Source organism: Protopterus annectens, chromosome 5.part0, assembly GCF_019279795.1.
Source record: "Protopterus annectens isolate FY-2018-M chromosome 5.part0, PAN1.0, whole genome shotgun sequence".
Taxonomy (NCBI): Eukaryota; Metazoa; Chordata; order Ceratodontiformes; family Protopteridae; genus Protopterus; species Protopterus annectens.
The window spans coordinates 1,385,142,953-1,385,168,364 of NC_056735.1; the positions used below are offsets into that span (position 1 = coordinate 1,385,142,953).

The 25,412-nt window shown below is 42.6% G+C and overlaps 1 protein-coding gene across 1 annotated transcript in view; it reads left to right on the forward strand.

The window, feature by feature from the left end:
• The window catches only part of CCDC81 (coiled-coil domain containing 81), a 1,631,012-nt gene that overhangs the window by 744,982 nt on the left and 860,618 nt on the right, over positions 1-25,412 (forward strand). The window lies entirely within an intron of this gene.

Genomic DNA, 25,412 nt, shown 5'->3' on the forward strand with positions numbered 1-25,412 from the left:
TCACCAATAAGGGGGAATATATGCTTAATTTATTAGACATATATAGGCAATTGTGGTTCTACCTTTGCAAAACTTAACCTTTCAGGAAGTCAGACCAATGGCTTGTATCCTTTTCTAAAACAAAATTGTGTCAGGCTGTAGTATAAGTTACCTTAGCAAGGTGGATGACCAGTTACATTTCTCAAGTTTATACGGACAAAGGTTTGACTTTACTGAAACTTCCTAAAGCACATTCAACACGATTTGTATCCATATCTTCTGCTTTCTTGTTGAAGACTTCAGCTGATGATATTTGTACTGCTGCCACCTGGTCTAATGCCCATACCTTTATAAATTATTATAGACTGGATATTTTTTCCAGGGATAGGGTGGCTTTCAATTCTGTCACCCAACGGAATATTCTGTCATGCAAACCACCCTGAACATTAAATAGCTGAGGACTCTGTCCCATTGGTTGACGAACAAATGGAAAAGATAACATCAGATACAACAATTATGTACTTACCATAACAGTGCATCTGTGTTATCTCTTTCTGTCCTTCCTCAGTCTCCATTCCTCCATTTCCCCTTCCTTTTCATGGAAGACCTCCTTAGATGCTATATGACTTTTAGGCATATATAGCACAGATTTTCACACTGTTGAAGCTCCAGACCAGATTGCCTTATCTCATTTCTTTTCTGTTTTTACTGCCTTTTATCTATGTGGCATTTTAATTTTGTGGACATTTTGCATTGGTTTGTCAGTGCATTGTGGACAAATTCCATCTGAAGTAATGTTGGGATTTGGAGGGGATTATGGGTATAGGGAGGAGCCTGAACTATGGATCTTAAGTCTGGAAAGTGGCAAAGTCAGATTCAAGTAGGTATCCAAGACCTATTGGTTGAAGAAGGACAGAAAGAGACAACATAGACGCATTGTTATGGTAAGTACATAACTTATGTTTTCATACTGTTTGTGTGATTTTTCTATGTTCTCACAAGATTGATGTTGTTATTGTTTGTGAAACACGATTAAAGAATCTTCAAGACTGGAAAACAGTTCTCTCAGGGTATAAATATTTTTACTGTAACATACATTCTAACAAAAATCAGGTGAATGTGTTATGATAGGGATTAAAGATTGTTATGAGACCTGTGATTATTACATGTTCAATGATAACACCATTAATGTAGATTGTGTAACTGTGACAATAAAATATTCATGGAACATGTATCAGTTGTTGGAGTGTATAGACCACCAAAGACAAATGCTGATGAACAAGAAGAATTCATACATTTCTTGCATGAAACACCAGGGAAGAAGAATAATGTTTGGGGACTTAAATTTACCAGAAACAGCCTTGAATAATATTGATTCACTGCAAGTAGTAAGGAAATTATTTTCAATGTATATTCAGGCAGAGTTGCTTCAGATTATAAAAAAGCCTGCCAGGGAATGGAACATGCAAGACATTGTTTGCTTTTCTAAGGAAATGGCTGTTACTTTGTCATGTTTTACCACCATTGATGTGCATTTATCATGTGGTTATAAAGGTTAAATTGTTGCTTGATAATTTTGCATGTTAAATTAACCGGAGTGATGTGCTCAGTGGAAAAACTACAGGAGGAATGTGACAGGTTTTGAAAGAGAAAATTCTTTGAATGCAAAAAAAAAAAATGTTTAACATCAAGTTCTAGGCACGCAGCATCAGGAGAATAAATTTCCGTAAGAACATGATACTTGATTAAGGTAAGAGACAAAAATATAAGAAATGGAAAAGAGATTGAACTATAACTTTGGAAACTGAAATAAACAATTTTGACAGACAAATTAAACATTGTGTAAGACAACATTAAGAAAAATTTGAAGAAAATGTATATAAAGGTATTTAACATAATAGGAAACCATTTTATAGACACACAGATGCGACAGGAATAAGGAAGTACAGAGTGATGAACTGTGTGTAGATTATAAAATATGTCCTTGTATTCAGTGTTGCAGTATTCTGTACATATGAGTTGTATTCCACCAAACAACCTGATGTCTGGCCTGTATACAAAAGCTTATTGTCACTGCCTGTACGTGTGATGTCGCACGAAGCACAGAGAACATTGGCCATAAAAGGGACGTCTGCACGTACCATCTTCAGAACTTTTTCGCCACCATTTGGAAAAGTTGACTCTTATGTTGGGTCTGCTGTCAGATATCATTTCTTTTGCCTTCCAGCTTCAGATAAGTACCCAGTAGGGGATTTATTTTCTTGCTACTGCCTCTTGTTGCTGTTCATGTCATCCCGGAAGGCCAAGTGTAGGTGTGGAAGGTAAATTCCACATAAGAATAGTCACAAGCTTTTCTTGTTCTGTTTAGGGCCTACTCACAACCGCTGCTCCTGTTCTATCTGTCAGGACTTTGTTCCCAAGACATTTCGTAGTTGTCTGTCGGCTTTAAATCTTTACTTAGAAAATCAGAGACTCAAACGTCTGGCTAGGGATGTGATGGAGGGTTCTGGGAGTCCTTCTGAGCTGTTTGTGAAGAGGAAGGTTAGCAAAGTTAGGTCCGAATCCTTTTTGTCTCTGCCTACTCCTTCCAACATACCCCTTGAGGTTGGCGAAAACCCAGTGGTGTGTTCAGAGGTAGGATCCACTTCTTCGGTGAGTACCACAGTGGAAGCTGTTAGGGGTGTGGATGCTAGCACGTCTGAGACCATGCAGACGTGCAGTTTGGATGACTTGGGGGAACCACGACTTGTTATTCTGGAGGACTTGGGAACAGCTCCTGCCCGTCCATATAAAGAAGTTTCGGACATAAGCCCAATGTCCAGTCATTCTTCTCAACTAGAGAAACATGTTAAGAACAAGCAGAAGACTAGGCATTCTACCATCCCTTCCACCCCTCTGCTTTATTAAAGCCTTGATGGCTTTGAGGCCTTCATCTTCTGCTTCTGTTATTCCCTTGCCTGCCTTTTCTTCATCTCCATTGTTGACATCTGGGTCTCAGGTGTTTCCTTCTGTGCAGATGGCTGAATATCAGATTCCTGATTCTGACTCTGAGGATTCTTCTTTGGATGAAGATTCCTTAGCATACTCTACCCAGATTCCCTCTCCTCTGGAATATACCTCTCCAGAGGAGGAGTCTAATGGGGGAGATTCTCCCATGGAAGAGCTTTCCTTTGAGGGAACTATTAATAAGATGAGGGAATTCTTTAAATGGGATTCTTCTCAAATTTCTGAGGAGCAAAAAAGATATTATGATCTTCTCCAGTTGAAAGCCCCTGCTCCTTCAGCAGTTTCAGCATTCCTTCCAGCTTTCTTAGATGTCTTTGCATCTGCCTGTAAAACCCCAGATTCCCAAGCTCCTGCCCTTAAAAGACCTGACCAATTTTATAAGGTCCCTATTGAATGTAAGTTTCTTTTCAAATGCCCTTCTCCAGACCCAGCTGTGGTCTCCATTACTTCTGACAAATCTTCTCACATGTCACCTTCTGCAAAGCTGATTCCTTCTGACAAATAAAGCAAGATTTTGGAAAGGTTGGGGAAGAAGGTATACTTATTCCACCTTGGCTATTAGAGCTATTAATTATAAGACACACATGTCTAGGTACTCTCTGGCCCTGCTTTCTCAGGCTTCCCGGGCTCTTTCCCAATTACCTGATTCAGAGGCCAAATCACAGATTCTTTCTCTTTTGTCTGCTTCCTCCCAAGTAGCTAGACATTCCATCAAATGTAGCTATGATGCAGTGGAGGCATCTTCCAGGGCAGCAGCTTCTGCTTCTGTTCTTAGAAGACATTTGTGGCTACATCTACAGTTACTCCCTGATGACATAAAGGCTAAATTGTTTGATGTTTCTTTGGATAACTCTACCCTTTTTGGCACAACAGCTGCAGAACTGTTTAAATCTTTGAAGGAAAAGGTTAAGGAGTTCCAGGATTTGAAACATGTGTCTGTTTCCCCGTCCCTAAATTCCATAGGATTTTTTCTGCCAAGACTCCCTTTGTCATAAGACCTGCTAACTCCTCCACTTCTGCTTCTTCTGGACCTAGGCCACGGAGGTCTTCCAGAAGACCCCCACAGTCTAAGTCTGTTGCTTCTGCCCCTAGTCCTCAGCAGCCCTTTCAGCCCAAGCAAAGTGCTCTGTGACAATCAACTTCTTCTTCCAAGTCATACTCCTTTATCTCTTCACCTTTCTCTTTCCCTTTCAGCATGGATGGAAGTCACTTAGGAATCCTGGGTCATTTCCATCATCCAAAAGGATACCTTATGACTTGGAAGACTCTTCCACCCTTCCAGGGGATACCTCAGCCTCCTTCCAGTAAACTTCATCTTATCCCTCTGTTGCTTGCTCAGCTGTCTAACCAAGGCACCATTCAGGCTGTTCCTCCAGGTCAACAGGGAAAGGGGTTTTACTCCAGGATGTTTTTTGTGCTAAGAAAAGATGGTCCTTGGAGGCCTATCCTAGATCTCTCCCTCTTAAACACATTCCTGGTGGTGCCTTCTTTCAGGATGCTATCTCTGCAATCTCCTCTTCCCCTGGTTCCTCTTCAATCCTTCCTAGCTTCTCTGGATCTCAAGGATTCTTACCTACATATCCCTATTCAACCTCAGTTCAGGAAGTTTTTGTGTTTCTTGATGGTGAGTTCTTTGCACTTTCAGATTCCTGCCTTGCCTTTTGGCCTTTCCACTGCTCCAAGGGTATTCACAAAGTACCTAGCCCCAGGCCTTGCCTACCTAAGGGTGAAAGGGCTTCAGTTTACCCCTGTGTGGATGACATTCTCTTCCTTGTCAGCAGCTTAGCTCTATTGAAACAACAACTGGACCTAGCTATTCCCTTTCTGCAGGGTCTAGGATTTTCAATAAATTTCAAAAAATCCAGTCTGATCCCAAGTCCGGATCTCATTTTCTTGGGTTGCAGGTTAGGGACGGACTTGATGATGGTTTTCCTTCCTTTAGAAAAAGCCCTCTGTCTAAGAGGATTCATGGACTCTCTTCTGCCAAATCTACCAGATCTGTTGCCTCCTCAGGGGCTTTCTTTATAGGTCTGGATGCTCATTCCATTTTGGAAGCTGCTACTGGGTTGTCTGTTCACACTTTTACAAGGCATTGCAAGTTGGACATTATCTCTAGATCCAGGGCAGGATTTGTTAGGGCAATTCTGCACGGACTTGTAGAAAATGCTTCTTCATTGTCTTCCTCTACTCCATCCTCCTCCCTGGGTTGCTTTTGAGCTTTTGCACTCTCCCATACGTAAAGAATACTGCAACAATGAACAGAAGGACATAGAATACTTGTGTAAAATCTTATCATAACCATAGATGTCCTTCTCTTCTATGTTGTTGTATTCTATCCCACCCACTTTCCCCCTACTACTTGTTCTTTCCTAGGATGATTCCTTTTTATGTATGCTTTGGATTTTTTTCCTCATGGGGATAACTTATTTTAAAGATGGTACGTGCAGACATCCCTTTTATGGCCGACATTCTCTGTGCCTTTCTGCGACATCCCAAGTACAAGCAGTGGCAATAAGCTTTTGTATACAGGCTAGACGTGGGGTTGTTTGGTGGAATACAACCCATATGTAAAGAATACTGCAACATAGAAAAGAAGGACATCTATGGTTATGGTAAGATTTTACACAACACTTCTTTATTCTATGACACTGCGGTGGTGGTGCTGCGGTAGCGTTGTCGCCTCACAGTAAGATGTTGTCGTGTTCGATTCTCAGCTAGAGCATCTTCTGTGTGGAGACATGCATGAATGGGCATACCTTTGTTGAAGGTTGTGCGTCAAGGCCGGCAACTCGGCACATAAAAATATACAGCCAATCATTAGCAGACTAGAGTTCCACTGTGGCGACCCCTAAGCGGGAAAAGCCGAAAGACACAACAACAACAAGAACAACAACAACTTCTTTATTCTATGACATAACTGATTATACATGTATTTACAAAATGCAAAGCAGTTTAGCTCAAGAAAGGGTGTGATAAATTATCCTAGTAACATTCGGGTAACCTCAAATGCTGAAACCAGATTAGATTGTGTTGAAAAAGAACTACACAAACTGGACCCAAACAAAGCACAGGAAGGAGACAGAATTAGCAATAATAACCTGAGAAGACTTCGGCATTAACTTATAGTACCATTATATCTGTTTTTCACTAGGTCATTTAAATATGGGAAAATCCCTCAAGATTGGAGACTTGCATTTCTTAACCCTATCTTTAAGGGAAAGGAGAGTAGGACAAACCCAGAGCCACACAGACCCATAAGTTTACTTTCTTGTTGTGGAAAAATAATGGAAAAGGTTATTTTGGATAAGTTATTGTCAGAAATGGAAAGGTTGGGACTTGAAACCACATATCAACCTGCTTATGTTGAAAATAGATCTATAACCACCTGTAATGTAATGATGTTAAGTTGTCTATCTCGCCTTCATTTCTTGCTTGTTGTTGGGATCAGAGCCGATCCTCGGCTCCGACTCGGCCATCTTCTATAGCTCGAGAGCTGTTTACTGGCTCGAGGCTACCCCTTATCCCATGATGCCTAGCACTAACTACCCATATCTCGTTTGCCGCTTCAGCTGCGAGGTTCGTTGTTACTGGCTCAGGCTCGTATAAGTTTTATTCAACTACTTTTTCTGTCAGATCAGGGTTTTTTTCTGGTAGTTTAATTTTTATTTTTTATCGCTAATTACTTTGTTGTAGTTTAGTTAGCTCTTCCCTTAGAACTCATTTAAATTAGAGAGTTCTCCCCCTCCCTCCTCCCCCCACTATCCGCTTTTAGGTAGTTTAAGCTTTCCTTTTTTTCTGATTGTTAGGTAGCTGTTTAAGTTAGAGGCTTCCTAGTTTAAAAAAAAAAAAAAAAACTTTATCTGTAATATACTGTGTGTTTTTGCTTTTTGTGGTTAGTAGTAGCATTAGTGTTAGTTTTGCTGTTCGGCCCTTTGGCCTAGACAAGTTGATATGTCTAAAGAATCCAAGGTGTCTGGATTCAAGAAGTGTGACTCATGCTGTCAGAAAATGTCTCTGACAGATGGGTACACTTCTTGCGTCTATTGCTTAGGCGCAGTGCACCTGCAGGACTCTTGTTCTGTATGCCGTACATTCAGCCCAAGAGTTCTGCAGGAGCGCAAAAATAAGCTTATTTTGAGGGGTCTTCTTAAGCCCCAGGATTCACCGGCCAAGGCTCAGCTGGTGAAATCTCCTAAACCGACCTAATCGTCGGCTCCTAGCTTGGAGCCGTCATTGGCCCAAGCCTCAACTATTACTTTGGTTCTGGCTGGAACCGAGGAGTCTGTCTCCCCATTGGCTCCACCAATACCTTCGGAGCCATCGCGGACCCACAAGAGGCCGAGGTCCCCTTCTCTAGAGTCTATACATTCGGCTCCTCGGTCTCCCCTCTTGCAGAGTGACCGCAGTCACAGATCCTCCCACTCTTCTCGGTCCTCTAGGCTCTCGGATCACGACGTGGAGAAAGTGGACAGTAGGTTGTTGAAGTCGCAGGCACTGGCCAAAATGTTGTCCAGCCCTCCTCAACAGGTGTCGGCTCCATCCCCTTCTATCGATGTTCCTCCTGCGACTCCATTGAGCTTGGAGCCGGAGTTTGTTGGGGTTTGAATCGTGGAACCGTCGGCACTGATAACGATTTCTCCTTTGGTTCTGTTGTTGGCTCTGATTCCCTCGATGGTGCTGTCCATTGAGGGATCTGGGCGCCGAGACTCCCTTGTTGGCTCCGAGGGGGTGAGTGGCATCGGACCCTTGTCCTACTTTGTTCTCCCTCTCGGAGCGTCGGCGCAGGTGAGCTCGGCTCCTACATCGGCCGTGGAGCTGTCTCCCATGGTGCGGAGGAGGATTCCAGTTTCCTCTGAGCCAGAGCCTTCTCTGCATCATGGCAGGGATGCCTTCGATGTCATGAGGAGTGTACTGGCCTCTCAGTCAGCTCCACCTTCGACCCCACTGGCTCCATCCCCTGTAGTGCCTGCGTCAACCTCTGCCCCTCCTCCAGACCCCAAGAGTGGGGAACCAGCACTCCAGAGCACCCCATTGGGTGTTTCCTCTTCTTCCGAGACCTCCCCTGATCATTCAGAGGAGCCTCCTCGGAAGAGGAAGTGCAAGAGGAAGCAAATTGACTCCCCCAAGTCTGTCACTTTGGATACGGATCTGGATGAATCGGAAGGGTCCCCGAGATCCCCCTCTGAAGATGTTTCCTTTTTGGACATCCTAGAAATGCTTAAGCAGAGGGGGAAGTGGAATGCCCTAGCCCCTACCGAGGATGAATCCGTATTCCTGGATGTGTTCCCGACCTTCCACCTCCTGGGTTTCTCCGCCTTTCGATCCACTAATGTCAGTGGTGGCTCGAAGGGCTTGGTCAGCCCCAGATACAGTGGAACCAACCCCGAGGAGACCTGGCAAGTTTATCACTGCGCCCCCTGATAAACAGTTTCTTACTAAGGGTGTTCCCATAGATGCCATGGTGGTAGCAGCAGCCACTAAAAAGGAGTTAGTGGAAACTTCCTCCTCTGTCCGTCCTCCTAACAAGGTATGTAGGACCATGGATAGATATGGGAAGTGAATGTTTGCTTCAGCGACCTATTCCATGAGGTCGCTGAATTACTTATGCCATTTTACCAGGCTTCAGAGGGATCTCCTGAAAGAGCTAGGAGATACCCTTCAGGATCCATCAGCTGAAGGGGCTCAAGCTAAACTGTCTTCTCAGCTGGAGACCCTAAATTCGGTAGTCAACTCCTCCATGAGGCTCATCTCACATGCAGCCGATGGTGCGAGTAGAGCTGCAGGTACAGACGTGGCCCTCAGGAGACACTCATGGATGCGGCTGTGTAATTTTGCAGAACCCTTTAGAGCGTCATTCACCAACACTCCCTTTGATGGTTCCTTTCTTTTTGGACCACAGGTGAAAGACACTCTCACTAGGTGTGAACAGGAAGGCAAGACTCTCTCTGCTGTGGGAGTCCGTTTTTCCACTCCTTCCAGACCATACCCCAAGGGTCAGAAGAGTGGTAAAATGTGGCTCCGGAAATCCCAGGGAGCCTCGCCTGACACACGTAGTGATTTTTCCTCCAGAGGCAGAGGGGGAAACAACAACAGACTACGCCCTCATGGCAGAGGGGGTCTGCAGAACCAGGGCAGCAGAGAATCCTTCAATGACAAGCCCTTTCAGCATCCCTGAAGGGTTGCCCGGGTGCCTGCCTCTGGAGGCAGTCGGGGGAAGACTTTCACTGTACCCAAAAGCCTGGCTAAATTTAACACAAGACAGATGGGTACGGTCAATTATATCCGGAGGCTACAAAATCCCCTTCTCTAAACTCCCCTTACCATTGAGCAAATCCCTTCCAGATGTTTCACCCAATCTGAGGGACCAAGCAGTCATAGAAGTTTCAAGACTGCTAGAAAAAAAGAGTCATCCAGGAAATCCCAGCAGATCAACACGGATCCAGAACTTACTCAAGTTTCTTTTTGGTACCAAAAAAGACAGGGGACTGGAGACCGATTCTGGATCTCAGCAGACTGAACAAGTCTGTTCAAAAAACAAAGTTTCAAATGGTCATGATACAGTCCATTCTACCCTTTCTGGGTCAGGACAGTTGGATGTACTCAATAGATCTTCAGGATGCGTACTACCATATCAAGATGGGCAGGCGCTCCAGGAGATATCTTCGCTTCCGGCTGGGGGCCAGTCATTACCACTTCAGAGCTCTGCCTTTTGGTCTCACCACAGCCCCCAGGGTGTTCACCAAATGCATGTCAGTAGTCACGGCTCACCTGAGGCGTCGAGGATCCCAGACTGGCTCCTTACTGCTACTACCAGGCATCAACTCCTCCAAGCCAGGGACTATACAATCTCTATCTGTGCCCAGCTAGGCGTTACAATAAATTTCGAAAAATCTGCCTTGTTGCCCTGTCAATCTATTACCTACTTAGGAGCAGATTTGGATACAAGAAGCATGTCCGCAAGGCTACCGCAAGACAGGGTAGCCACAATTCGTCAGCAAGTTCACATCCTCATGCAGTGCAAAAGGGTACAAGTCAGATTGGTCCTTCAAACTCTGGGTTCTATGGCAGCGGCAATTCTTCTGATACCTCTAGCCCATTTCCACATGAGAATTCTTCAGTGGCTTCTGTTCACACAGTGGTCCTTTCAACAGCTCCCCATGTCTCATATGATCATGATTACAGAAACATGCAAAATGCACCTTTCCTGGTGGATGATCTCCCCACTAGTGTCTCAGGGCAGACCATTCATACAGCCCCCTCCGGTTGCCACAGTGACCATGGATGCCTCACTGATAGGGTGGAGGGGGCATTATCAGGGCAGGACAGTCCAAGGCACTTGGCAGCCTCACGAGTACCATCTGCACATAAATGTCTTGGAGATTAGAGCCATGTTCCTAGCATTGCAAGCCCTTCAGGACTCTCTCCCCTCTGGGACCATTGCGATTCAAACGGACAATATGTCAGTAGTGTGGTACATCAACAAGCAAGGCGGAACCAGGTCCTACCCCCTATGTCAAGAAGCACTCAGACTCTGGCAGTGGGCGATTTCCTCCCAACGATTTCTGATTGCAATGCACATCCCTGGGAAGTCCAACATCATAGCGGACAGGCTCAGCAGAGCTATTCTCATGCCTCACAAGTGGTCTCTGCATCAGGTAGTTGCAGATCTCATCTTCCGCAAATGGGGACAGGCTTGCTTCGATCTGTTTGCAACCCCCTTCATCACCAAATGCAGCAACTATTTCTCCCTTCTACCACTTCCCGGTCATCCTCCCAGAGATGCTCTAGTCCACGATTGGCCTCAGGGACTTCTTTATGCCTTCCCGCCTTTTCCTCTTATACCCAAACTCATACAGAAAGCAATATTGTTGGGTTGCAAAATGATCCTCATTGTTCCTTACTGGCCTCGACAGATTTGGTTTCCATTCCAGCACCGTTATCTCCTCGAGCAGCCCTGGACCCTGGATCCTATTCCAGACCTGCTTATTCATCAACCAGGGGAGCTGCATCGATCCCTCCAGACACTCCAGCTCACAGCTTGGTTGATACAATTCCAACCTTAGCCAGGCTTCCCAGCATTTCCCTGGCTGTGCGTGAAATTATTGTATCCTCTCACAAATTGGCTACTAGGAAAACGTATGCTAGCAAATGGAAACATTTCTCTTATTGGGCAGAGGCTAGGAACATAGATCCTTTTTCAGCCCCAGTTCACAAGATCTTGGAATTCCTATCTGAGCTTTTTCACTCTGGGTCCGCTTTTGCCACAATCAGGGTTCAACTAGTGGCCATATCTAACTATCATGTTGGCTTTTCACGAGTTCTTGGAATTCCTATCTGAGCTTTTTCACCCTGGGTCCACTTTTGCCACAATCAGGGTTCAACTAGCGGCCATATCTAACTATCATGTTGGCTTTTCTAATCTAAATATCATGTCTCATAAGTTGTGTAAAGCCTTTCTTAGAGGGACTACTCTCCTTAGGCCCCCAGTGAGAGATCCCCCTTCTCCTTGGGACTTTAATTTGGTACTAACCTCCTTGATTATGTCCCCTTTTAATCTGGCAGCTTCCTGCTTCCTTAAGTTTCTATCTTGGAAAACTCTTTTTCTGGTAGCTATTACCCCAGCCAGACGTGTATCTGAACTTCAAGCACTAAGCGTTTGTTCTCCGTACTTAGTCTTTCACAAGAATAGGGTAGCGCTGAGAACTAATCCATCCTTCCTTCCTAAAGTGTGCTCAGAAAATAATCTAAACCAATCCATAGACTTTCCAGTATTCTTCCCTAACTACACCAACAAGGCAGAATACAAGTTACACCTTTTAGATGTTCATAGACAACTGCGGTTTTACCTGCATAGAACGAAGGATATAAGGAAGTCGGACCAGCTCTTCCTTTCTTATGCTAAGGGCAAACAAGGTCTCCCAGTTTCCAAAGTGACCCTGTCCAGGTGGTTGTCTCACATTATCACCTTCATTTATCAACTAAGAAACAAAGAATTGTCTGCTAAACCGAAAGGCCATTCTACTAGGGCTTTGGCCACTTCTGTAGCCTTCCAGTCTAGGTTGCCCATGGACTCTATTTGTGCCGTGGCCACATGGGCAAATCCTCATTCCTTTATTTCTTATTACAAGTTAGACATGACCTCCAGGAATAGAGCTAACTTTGGTTCCACTGTTCTGAAGAGTCTGTTCCAATGAGCCACCCAGGATCATAGGTGCTAGGGATGCTGTCCCAATAAGCAAGAAATGAAGGCAAGATAGACAACTTAACATAAAGAAATTATGAACCTACCATAACATTCCATGTTAGTTGTCTTCATCTTGCCTTCTTTCTTGCGTTCCACCCTCCGTCCCCCTGTCCTATTGGACCAAGAAGAGTTTTGGTTTCACTGGCTGAGCGTTATCTAGTTTGTTTCCTCTACTGGCTGAGAGAGTATGACAGGTTTGCTCAACCTGTTTGTTTGGACAGGTTGATTCTCTGGATATGTCTGGGGTTAGCTGTTACAAACAAGATCTGGGTAGCTAGCGCTAGGCATCATGGGATAAGGGGTAGCCTCGAGCCAGTAAACAGCTCTCGAGCTATAGAAGATGGCCGAGTCTTGGCTCCGATCCCAACAACAAGCAAGAAAGAAGGCGAGATGAAGACAACTAACATGGAACGTTATGGTAGGTACATAACTTATTTTTCTGTAACAATATAATAACAGCTATAAATGAAGAATTGATTTAACTTCATCATTTGATAGGGTTGTACATAAAAAACTGATCAATAAATTAGAGCAACTAGGTATTGGTGTATTATTGATGAGATGGATAGCTGCATGGCTTGCAAATAGAACATGACAAGTAACATACAGCAATTAGAAAGGTGGAATTCTAGAGTACAGTCAGGGTGTCCCACAGGGTTATGTTCTAGGTCCATATCTGTTTGTTTTACCTTTCAGATATACCATTTTCATCTGAGGTGTTCTACAGTCTGTCTGCTGATGACTTGAAAATGGGCAAACTGATTACATGTGTTACAGATAGGGTATACTTGCAAAAGATCTTGACTAAATCTACCATTTATGCACAGGAGAATAATGTGTTGATTAATATATCAAAAACAAAGAATATGAGATTTGGGAGGCATACATTGAAAGGTGAATGTTTAATACAGCACACAGTGATTGAAACTGTAGAGTCATTTAAAGACCTGGGTTTATGTGTAGATCGAGCTATGAGTTTTTCTAATCATATCAACAAATTGATTAATGATAGTTATAGAACTATAAGTTGGACAAAAAGAATTATGAAGTCTAGAAAATCAGAAATATGAAATCACTGTTTATTAGTTACATGAGACCCAAGCTTGACTATTGAATAACAATATGGAAACCTTATAAGAAAACAGACATGAGTAAATTGGAAATAGTACAGCAGAAATATACCAGGGGCATCCACGGATATGAAAATTTAAGTTGTTATGAAAGACAAAAATATCTGAAATTGTATAATGTCTCATACAGACATTTAAAAGAAGCTCTTAAGGTATACAGGGCATTTAGAAACAACTACCACTGGGAATATTTAGAGTTATCACAAAGTAGTTGAGAATCATCAGACAACCTGTGTAGAAGGTTATAGAAAAATGAGAGTTGTACTGATTTGTTTTCTGAGAGAGCAGCTGATGCATGGAATAGACTACCAAATTGCATTAAAGAAAATACTAGCTTAAATATTTTTGAGAACAACCTGGACACTTACTATGGGAATAGCTGTTTTGGCATATTGGCAGCATAGAATGGCATTATACCCTGTGCCTGAAATATTTGTATGTATGAATCCAAAAACTCCAAGGAAAGGGTGCCACAGAACCAGGAACCAATAAAACCACAACAGGCACCCAAAGAGGCAGAAGGTAATAATAAAACACGAGCCTGTAGGTGTAAGCAGCAGCAGGTTTAATCACATAAACGCCACACAATACAAAGCGTTTTCGTCCACCAGACTTCCTCAGATGTAAAATGAAAGAATGAAGGCTGTGCCTGCTTATATACCCCTCCCAATCTAATTAGTAGTTAAAACAATTGTTTAATTGACACCAATTAAATCCTGTAACTAAAATATTCATGACAACCTACCAACTTTCCACAAATACAGATGAAAGTAGATAAAAACATGCACATTTTTTAAAAGAACTTTAAAATAAATATATAAATACTAAAACCATCACAATGTGTTGGACAGATAAATAAACTTGAATCAAAAACCAACAAAAAGAACTTGCAAAACAATATATATATACTTATTTTATAGTTTTGCAGCTCTCATTTTTAAAATAGGGGCAATGGATATGTATTCATTCAGCCCTGGGAATCTATTGGCTTCCAATAACAACTGCCAAAATATTTCTCTCACCTCTATCCTATTTTCCCACGGACCCCCCCTCACATCGCATTGCACCTTCTCTACAACAAAGAAGCCCCATTTTGCTTGGGGACATGTCAGTGTATGTTTAAACAAGGCATTTTTAATATATTCGACTCTAATAGCATATAAATGCTCATAAATCCTCCTTTTGAGTTTCAGTAGTTTTCCAATGTAAAATGCACCACAGGTTTTACATAGGGCCAAATAAATCAAGCCTTCACTATTACAGTTGGAAAAACTACTACTCTGAATCTGATGGTCTCTTGACAGGATGTATACAGAATCCTGTCTAAGTATATATGGGCATTGGGCACATGCCCCACATTGGTAGGTTCCCAATTTCTTACATGAAACAATAGAACCATTTCTTTGGAAGCAGAGCCTTGGCAGATAGGAGGAACAAACTGACCGCCAACGGCTTCCTTCTGCTGGATCCATAAGTATTCAAGATTAAAAAAAATTTCAAACAAAGCATCTAAGTATAAAGAGATGGGTCCAAAGAAGAGACTAAGTGAGTCTTCATTTCTGACCCTAGCTTCGAAGTTACTTAGATTTAAGGCACTCAGGACATGAACACCAACCTATACTCTTCCCCAGATTCAGAGCTTATGGATTCAATAACTATTCATGACTCTCCAGGGAAAGCTTATTTCAAATAAATTGGACTGTCCTCCTTTTTCTTTCTCCATGAAATCCTTCAGGTCATATAGGAGTAACCTGGAGGGTGATTTGGAACCCTTGATGGAGATGTTTTTTAAGACCCAAACTGAGAAGGAGTCATTCTACCCCCTTCAACACTGAAGATATCTCCAAATAGCCCCAGTTCTTGCTCCCTCATTAGTCTGCATCTCAGCTCCTGTTACCTCAGAAACTTTGTTTCTCCTGAGCACTATGGCCCAGAGGCCAATATTCCAGGCTGCTTTAGCTCTGGGAAGTATTGTTCTGGATCATCGACTCTGGTTTTGAGTTTCAGATCCATGGTGTCAGGTTAATGTCTTTGACTCCATTAGTGGGAACATTGGCCTTGTCTCTGTTTGATGGTGTCAGAGATGTCCGCCTTTGAGATTTCAGTGCTGGTTCGCTATCAGGACCTACAACCTTCTTGTGTCCCTCCAACAGTGTTATCTGCTTCTCCGAAGGGAATACAAGTAAAGGTCCTATGTGGTGAAAGCAGCCTGATCCAGATTAAACCCACCAGGGGAGCTGAGAGGCCCCAGTCAAGATGAACAGAAAAATGCTAAATGGAGTAGCTTGAGAGCAGGTTGTTGTTCAGGAAGGAGAGTGGACCTTAGCTTCTATCCAGAAGCTCCAAAGTTTTCATATTAAATTCCTTCACATCTTCAAAATAAGTTATCTTGAGTTGGTATTCTTTTAAAGTTGCTTTACTGGGATTAGTGCTTTTGTTTTATACACGTCAGCAGATTAGGAAAAAGTAATACTGGCTAAGGCATCAGTCTTTTATCCTAATTTCAGCAAAGGGTTGTGAGAAGAGCAGTTGTGAATGGTTTTCCTATTAGCCTTTTAATTGGCAATAACTGAAGCCTCTCAATTGGCTGTATTTCCTTGCTAGTAATTTGCATATGGATTTCAGAATTAGATTTTTAATTGGCTGTAATTGAAGCTCCTAAGTTGGTTGTGCTTCCGTACTAGGAAGCATTCATCTGACTGTTTTCCTCCCTCAGTTTCTTTGGGCTTGGTTCTAGCTGAGAAACCATCTAAATGTCATGCATCCAACCACCTCCAAGGGTACTATTCCAACAAAAATAATTCAAAACCTTTGGGTTCTTCTTCTGATCTAGCTCTGACTAGATCCAGCTGTAAGACACCAGGGTTTCCTCTACAACCAGTGCCTTTGAGGCTTCTTTCTCCATTCCTAAAAGACACATCTCGAAGATCTTCCTGTCCACTATCAACTTCGTCTACCCTCAGGTTATCCAGGAGCCTATCAGAAGTGAGTGTGGATAGGCTGATGAGAAAATATCTCAGAACCCAGATTCAGTTGGTCATCTCCTACTGGACCTGTAAGCCTTTCCACCACTCAGCCCCAGGATTTGACTCCTACTCCAGTTCATCCTGTGGTTTTGGAGGTTTTGGACTAGAGATGTCCAAGTGTGTCTGTGTCCAAAGACTTGCCTTTTTTTTACTCCAACACTTTCTCTGACACAGAATGATCCAACCTTGTCAGATCCAGAAAAATCTTGGGGCCATAGCATTGTCACCACATGGATGGGATCAACTCCAGTGCTTTCAGAGCTATCTCTTCCTCTTGGCGCTTTGGTGCTGGATAGCTTGGCTCTGACATCTGCCTTGAGAATGGAGCTGGGGGTGATCATTTTTCAACCCTCACATTATTCTTCAGATGCAGTGGGGGCAAGACTGAGATCCCACATGGCTTCTGCTTTTGAGGTAGTGGAGAGAGCTTTCTCCTCTTCAATGGAAAATACATCCTTACCTCCCTCAGGTCTTCCCTGCACTCAACTGTCTGCTGTGGAAGCTGGATATTTTCATCCTGCACCATTCAGAAAGCTGGTCAGGTTAAGCCTCAAGACTGTCTGAATTCAGAACAATGCTGGCACTTCTGAGTCTTCTCCAGAATCTCCCACCAAAGGAAGTGGACATGTAAAAGGAGGCACCTAGACTCCCCACAAGAGTCTTTAACTGAAGACACTGACTTCAGTGAAGAGGAAGGCTCTCCTCAAATCACCCCTTCAGGATGTTTCATTTGGAGAGAAACTTGAACTTTTGACACAGAAAGGAGGTTGGTCTTCTGACCCCTCTTCCTAAGAGGAGTTGGTGTTCTTTGAGGCTTTGGGATCATCTGTGACTTGGGTAATCCTCCTGGTGGATAAGATGGTAGAACTCATCTCCTGTTGGGCTTGGAAGGATCCAGATGTCATGGAACCAATCCCTAAATGCCTGAACAAGTGTCTTGTTGCATCAAAAGATAAGGTTCATTGGAGCAAGGGTCCCCCATGGATGCTATGTTGATTGCAGCAGCCAGTGAGAAAGAGCTAGCTATACACAGCTCTACTTTCCATCCTCCTAATAGGGAATCTAGGGCACTGGACAGATTTAGGATGCATGTCTATGTATCAGTGACCTTTGCCCTCAGGTCTCTGAATTATTTGGCACACATTATGGGATTTCAAAGGGACCTGATCGAACAGTTCTCTAGTACCCTTTCTGGGTCCATGTCTGTGGAGGATAAGAAAACAATTTCTTCACAGCTGGCTACCCTTCAGCCCTTTACTAGTGCTTCCATGACATTAATTTCTCATGCCTCAGAGGGAGCTGTTAGAGGAGTGGATTCAGGCTTAACCATCAGAAGGCATACCTGGATGCATCTCTGTGACTTTACAGGGCCCTTCAAGTCTTCATTCATCAGATGGATCCACCTTATTTGGCCCTAAGATGAAAGAGATTCTTTCCAAGAGTGAGCAAGATGGGAAGACCCTTTCTGCTGTGGGAATCCATTTTTCTACACCTCAGAGAACCTTTTTCCACAACCAGAGAGGTGGCAGGAAATTGTGGTTTAGAAAGTTGCAAGTTTCTTCCCAAACTCCTATGGAGAAAGATGTTTTCATGACAGAAGTGGGAATTCTTATGGGAGACACTGTCCTCATGGCAGAGGTGGCCCACAACACCAGGACATCCAAGATCATTTCTCTAAGAAGCTCAATCAGCATCCCTGAAGGGTTAACAAATGTGAGACAGTTGGGTGATGCGTATCCCTATGTTCACAAACCTGGATAGCCATTACCAAAGATTCTTGGGTGCAGAATATTATATCCAGATGTTATTACATACCATTTTGCCATTTTCCTCCATAAGCAACAGAAGAATTCCCAATGTTCCACACAGTCAGAGGAAAGCTGCAGCCACAGAAATACAAAAGCTGCTAGGAAAAAAAAGTCATCCAGCTGGTCCCACTACACCTACAAGGATCCAAAACGTACTCAAGATTCTTTATAGTGCCAAATAAGACTAGAGACCTAAGACCAGTTTTGACTCTCAGCAATTTAAATCAGTTTGTAAACCACTCAAAGTTCCAGATGATCATAATTCATTCCATCCTGCTTCTTTTAAAGAAGGATGATTGTATCTGCTCTATAGATCTCCGAGATGTGTATTAAGATATCAAAATGCACAGGCGCTCCAGAAGATATCTACTTTTCCGGATGGGAACCAGTCATTACCAGTTCAGAGCCCTGCCCTTTGGCCTCACCACAGCCCCCAGGTGTTTACATAGTGTATGGCAGTGGTTGCAACTCACCTGAGACCGCAGGGATTATGGGTGTTTCTGTATTTAGATGACTGGCTTCTTTCTGCTTCCACCAAGCCTCTACTACTTCAAGCCAGGGATCACCTGCACCATCTCTGTGCCAGCTTGGCATTCTTATAAACCTCTCCAAATCTCAACTGCACCCAACACAATCTCTGGAGTTCATGGACACCCATCTAGATACGAAGTCACAAGTGGCAAGCCTACCTCAAACAAGATTGGAGACATTAAGGAAGCAGCCTTTATACAACTTTACTTTTCATCCTTGGTGCTGAATCCTGTTCAGGACCTTCTGTTTCACCCGCCTGGACTGCTTCACCTGGACATGCTATCTCTCAATTTGACTGCATGGTTTGTCCACTTCCAGTGATGGCTAGAAGTTCCTGGCTTTCCTCCCCTGTTTGACACATTCTAATATCATACCAAAAATCCTCTACCAGGAAACTTTATAAAAGCAAATGGAAAAGATTCTATATTTAGTCCCTTCAGAGACAATTAAGCCCCTTTTCCACACTGATTCCAGCTATTCTTAATTTCCTACCCTCCATATTCAATGAGGGAGCTAGTTATTTGACTATCAAGTTGCAATTGGCTGCAAATTTTCACCCAGGTCTAGATATTTCATTCTTATTTATTTATTTTATTTTATGTTATTTATTTTACATTTGTTGACCGGGATAGTCCGACTGGACACATGTCCATTTTCAGAGGAGGCCCGGGGAGAAACGCTCCAAGATAATAATACACACTGAACATTTAGCAAATGCTAGTTTCATGCAGATTACAGTCATAAGCAATACCAGCATTTAGCACATATGGTACTTATTATAAAACACTTTACAAAACATAACATTATTTTCAAAGTTAAACATACATAACATTACATTCAGGTTTAAGACACACTGAGCAGCAGTTATACAATTGACCCTTCATAAAATGGAGTGGTAAAAAAAAGTTAGAAGTAGTTGAAGGTAAGGCACCAAAGAAATAGAGAGGTCACTAGTCGGGGTTAGTGCAATGACATAACCAATGAGTTTTGAAGTATTTCTTGAGTTTGTTTTTGAATTGAGTTAGTCAGGGTTCTAGGGTCAAGTCAGCTGGGAGTCTGTTCAGTATTTTTCCAACAGAGTTGGCAAACATAGAGTCCCCAGCTGAGTAGTTGGATGTGCATGTTTGAACTAGGAGTCTAGTGGATGATTGCAGTGGCCGGGTGCTGGTGTAGGGGCTGATAATATTTTTTAGTGCAGGTGTATTTTCTGGTTGGTAAAGGACATTGTGTGCCACTATTAGCTGGTTGAACTGCAGTAGGCTTGGCAGTTCAAGCCATCCTAGGTGATTTAGGTTGTGCCAGTGGTGTGTCCGGTAGGCTGTGCCAGTAGCAAATCTGGTAATGTGGTTATAGCAGGATGATAGTTTATTAAGATCTGTTTTGTTTAAGTTGGAGAATTGAGGTGAGGAATAGAGAAGAGATGATAGCAAATGGGAATGGGCAATTGCAGTTCTAGCAAGTGGGGTAAGGAAAGGTTTGATTCTGTAAAGAGAGGCAAGATTTTTATTAATGGTTTTGATAGTTTGATATGCGCATCAAACTTCAGGTTGTTATCAACTATGACACCAAGTAGTTTAGTTTGGGCTTCTGGGGAGATGATAGTGCCATTGTTAGCAGTTATGTTGAAGACTGGCAGGGGGGTCCTGCATGTGGGGGAGAAGAGGAGCAACTTAGTTTCGTTGGAGTTTAGGATTAGATGTTGATTGGAGAGCCATTTTCCCACTGTATTGAAGGTAATTTGGGTTAATGTGAATAAAGTAGCTGGTGAGGTGTCAGAACAAATCAAGGTGGAGTCATCCGCATATTGAATGCAGGTAGTATCTGGGATGACTGAATGAAGGTCATTGATAAAGATGGAGAAAAGAAGGGGTTTTAGTATCAAGCCCTGGGGGACTCCTAATGTGATGGGTAGGCGAGATGATAGCTTGTCGAGCCATAGGACTGCCTGTTGCCTGCCCTGCAGGTAGGATTGAAACCATTGGATTGCATGGTTGATTAAGTAGAAGGCCTTCAAGGTATTTATAAGCATTATGTGGTCAACCATGTCAAAAGCCTTGGATAGATCTAGAAAGAGTGCTGAGGTTAGTTTGTTATTATTACGGTTGTGGTTAAGGACGTTAGAGAAAGAGAGGAGGGCAGAAGTAGTACTGTGGTGTGGCTTAAAGCCATGCTAAAAGCTGGACAACAGCTTGTTGTGTGTGAGGTAGTGCATGAGCTGTATGTGTACACACTTCTCCATAATTTTAGCTAGAGGTGACAGAATAGCTATGGGTCTAAAGTTTGACAGTTCAGTGGCACTACCTCCTTTATGGAGAGGTATGACATGGGAGATTTTTCATATAGTGGGTACAGTAGCTTCAGATATAGCTCTGTTGATCAAGATAGAGATGGGGTAGGCTATGGTGTCAGCAGCCTTTTGCAAATAGTCTGCTGGGAGGAGGTTGGCAACCAGGGTGGTGGGTCTTAGTTTCTTAAGTAAGGCATGAATAAGTTGAGTAGGAACAGGTTGCAAGGTAAAGTATGTTTGTGTACTGGGTGTGGCTACATTAGAATTAGAGCCATTGGGAGAGGGTTGACTGGATAGAGACTGGATAGTCTCTCTGTGAAGAAGCTGTTGAAGTTATCAGCAATGTCTACTGGGGATTTTTGTTTGGAAGCTGAGGAGGGTGGAGTGGTGGTTTGGCCTGGGTGGAGTAGTTTGTTTATTCCTGCCCAGAACTTTTGAGGTATGTTTTGGTGTTTTTGCAGTAGATGGTAGTAATGTTTTTTGTCTAAGGTTATGGATTTTTTGGTGTCATTCCTTAGCTGTCTGAATCTTAGTTGATCAAGTGGGGCTTTTGTTTTTCGGTAGGTGGCCCATGCTTTGTTTCTGAATGAAATTTTGGTTTTGGTATCTTTAGAAAGCCATGGTGCAATATTAACTTTGGTTCTAATAGAGCAGCTGGGAGCATGGGAGTTAAGAATAGCAAGGAATTTGGTGTTAAAGTATGCTACTGCTTCATCTAGGGGGAGACTTTTTAGTACTGACCAGTTGCATGCCTTAAGTTCATTTTGAAACTTGGTGAGAATAAAATTCTTGTTGTTTCTTAATGTTCTATAGGTGGGTTGGTAGGAGCAGTCTACTTTGAGCTTGATTACATAGGTGAGACAGTGGTCACTTAGGTCATCAGGCAAAGTGCCTGATTTATAAGATTGAAGATGGGTATTGACAAGTATCTAGTCTAGGGTACTTTCCTTGTTATTGGGTTTTCCTGTCCTGGTTGGGGAGGTTATGATTTGAGTAAATCCATAGAGGTTTATGTAGGTTGTGGGGGTTTCACAAGAGCAAGTGTTCCAGTCAATGCTGAAATCCCCAAGAACAATTATTTCTTGGGGGTGGTTATTGGATAACCAATATAAGAAGTATTCTAAGGTTTCTGTGTTCTTCCCTGGGGGAATGTAGACACAGACAATGTTTACATTTTTGTTTTTGTTAATTTGTAGTTTTGAGGTAAGAATTTCAGCATTATTGAACTGGGGTGGCTGTTGGGTGTCTATGCTGACAGATAGGGTAGACTTTTAAAGTATGGCTACCCCACCACCCTTTCTGGTGGTACGGTCTAGTCAAAACATACTATACCCTGGTGGCAGAATCTCATGGGTCCTTGGTGGCAGGCTTCAGCCACGTTTCTGTTAGGCATAATATATCTGGAGAATGAACAGCTAAGAGGGCATGCAGGTGCTGGGTTTTGTTATTTATGCTTTTAATGTTTAGATGGCAGGCCAGCAGTGAGCTAGGAGGTCTATTTGTTGAAGCTATGGAGGTAGAGGATATAGTAGGGGGATTAGGGCCAACAGGTGGGGATGGACCAGGGTTTGGGTGGATGTCGCCATCCTTTGTGAGGTTGTAGTGTATCCTGAGTATGAGTTTTAAGATTTTGAATAAAGTTTTGTAATAGTGTCAAGTTTTAGGACTAATGTAACTAGGTCTATTAAGTTGGTAGTATTTAGGGGTTAAGGAGGTAAGCATGAGGGGAGTGAGTAAGAGTGCATTATTATCTGTTGTAGATGGGATGGATGTTTGGAATTTAGGCTAGTGGAAACCTGGGTGGTCCTGATATTCGTAGGCTGTTAGGAGATATGGGATGAGTAAAAGGGGTAGAAGCAGTGTTAATAAGACTATTTTGGGTGATAGCATACCTACTGAATGGTATTTGACACTTAGGCAAAAGGAATAGTAGAGTTGGAGGACTGGTGGTATCAGGTTGAGAGTGGTGCTGTCGAGTGACAAGTTGTTACTGATTGGTTTAAAAAAGTGGGGTGTGGTCTAGTACCAATAAATGTAGCAGCACCAGGGGTGGGAGGGATTTGGGGGCAGGGAGGGGTGCTAAGCAAGCCCGAGCGAAGCAAGTGCAAGTGGAGCAGCCCGAGCAAAGCGAGTGTTAGCGGAGCAGGGATGAACCAATGCCTGTACTAAGTTGTAGCAGTTTAAACTGTATGAGGAAAGGGGGGGAGAAGGCAGTAGGATTGTTTAGAGGAATACCTTGATTGACTGACACCACACCAGAGGTAAGTTGAATGTAAGGGCCTACAATCTGCACTCAGCACTGTAATGTTACTTGCACTCAGCACTTTAAATTTTACTTATGTTTAGCAGGAAAGACAGACCAACAGTATACAATTCTGAGGATTATTACAAGGGTTACTTGTTCAAATGTCAGACAAGTAAGTAAAACTTTCAACAGGAATCTATGTCTTGAATGTTAGAAAACCAAAAAGGTATACATTGTACCTGTAAAAATTAGGGTCAGAGAGACAAATGTAAGAGTCAGTGTACTTTAGGTACAGGGGAAGGAGGCAAACACTCAAGTAGAAAAGAGCCCTATGGCTGACCAAAATGGTGACTTGCTTAATTACACAACACTGTAAGAGAAAGCTTAACAAATGCTTTTTGTGTGTGTAACCTACTCTGATTAAATGCTGGGAGAAACCATTTTTGTTGTGTTTTCCAATTGCAGTCCTGTAGACACCGTTAGACATTCTTAGCTTCCTTAAAATTGTACAAAGCCTTTTTTAAGGGTACTTTGCTGCTTCAGCCTCAAATTAATGTTCATGTACCTCTGTGGGAACTTACACTAATTTCTCAAGCCGTTACTCATCCCCCATTTGTACCCCCAGCAAGAAGAGAGTTAAAATTTTTGTTCTGGAAAACTCTTTTTCTAGTCACCATTTCCTCAACTAGATGGGTATCTGAACTCTAGGCAGGTTCTTTCTTCTCGGCCACCTTAACTGATTTTTCACACAGTTTCACTTTGGACTAATTCCTCCTTTCTACCAAAAGGGATTTCAGAAGCTAACCTCAACCAGTCAATTAATCTGATAGTATCCTTTCCCAAATTCTCCAGTAAGAAAGAATACATGCTTCATTTACTGGATGTTCTTAGACAGCTCAGATTTCACATTTACAGAACTAAAGACTTAAGGAAATCAGAACAGCTGTTTGTATTCTTTTCCAAAGTAAAATTAGGCACAGCAGTGACAAAAGTGACTCTAGCCAAATGGCTCACTGATTGCATTACCTTTATTTACAGGAGCAAAGGCCCATCATTAGCCAAACATCCCAAAACACACTCCACCAGGTCTAAGGCCGCATCCCCTTTTTGGTCTAAAGCATTTATAGATGATGTCTGTGCAGCTGCTACATGGTCCAGTGCTCATATCTTTATAGCTCATTACAAACTGGGCATTTTATCCAGAAATATGGCATCCTTTGGCTCTGCGGTACTCTAGAATAGCCTTCCTTCAGGCCTACTCAAGATTACTTTAGCTAGGGACTCTGTTGCATCAGTTGAGGAATGGATGATAAAGACATCAGCTATTATAGTTATGTACTCACCAGAACTCTTCATCTGTATTCTCTGTTTTAATCCTTCAACTTCCCACCCACCATTCCCTCTTCTTTTTTGTTTGTATCCTAGTATGACCTGCAGGATATTCCTCACTAGTTTCTGCTTGTGGGTTCCAGAATTCTCCTTCTCTGATTCTTCCCATTTACTTTAACTTAGAGGTTACTATTGGCTGCTTTTTCCATTTTTCCATTGTAATAACCATATAAAGGGCAAACTCAGTCTGAGGTATCTCAAGAGTAGTTGAAGGATTATGGGTAAGGGAGGAGCTCGAGCTATGGAGCCTAAAGTCTATTGTGTGGCCAAGGATCTGAGGTCAGATCGAGACCCCATCAGTTGGCAAAGAATGAAAACAGATGACACAAATGCAGAGTTATGGTGAGCACATAACTATAATTCTTTTTTTCTTTCTTAAGCAATACTTGTGTTATTATGTGTAGCATTCCATTGCTAAATAGGTCTAAATTTTTTATCATTTTTGTATATTTGAGATTGCGCTCATTACAGAAAGTGTTATACATATATAATTTTTTTTTTAATTATTGTATGGATTGAGGGTCAAATGGGTGGATTCAGATCCTTTGTGTGTCACCCTGTTTGTGTTTAAAGCTCTTGTTATTTCATTAGAGCACATTCTCACTGGCTAATAGAGTTACCAGCTATATTCTAATCTTCTATAGAAAGTTGGACAGATCCGTTTTTATGGGGATTCCTGTGATTAAAAACACAAAAAGTAACAAAACTCAAAAATATCGTCTGAATGGCAGTAGTAGACCTTCCTTAGCAAAGGAGTAGTGGTTAAT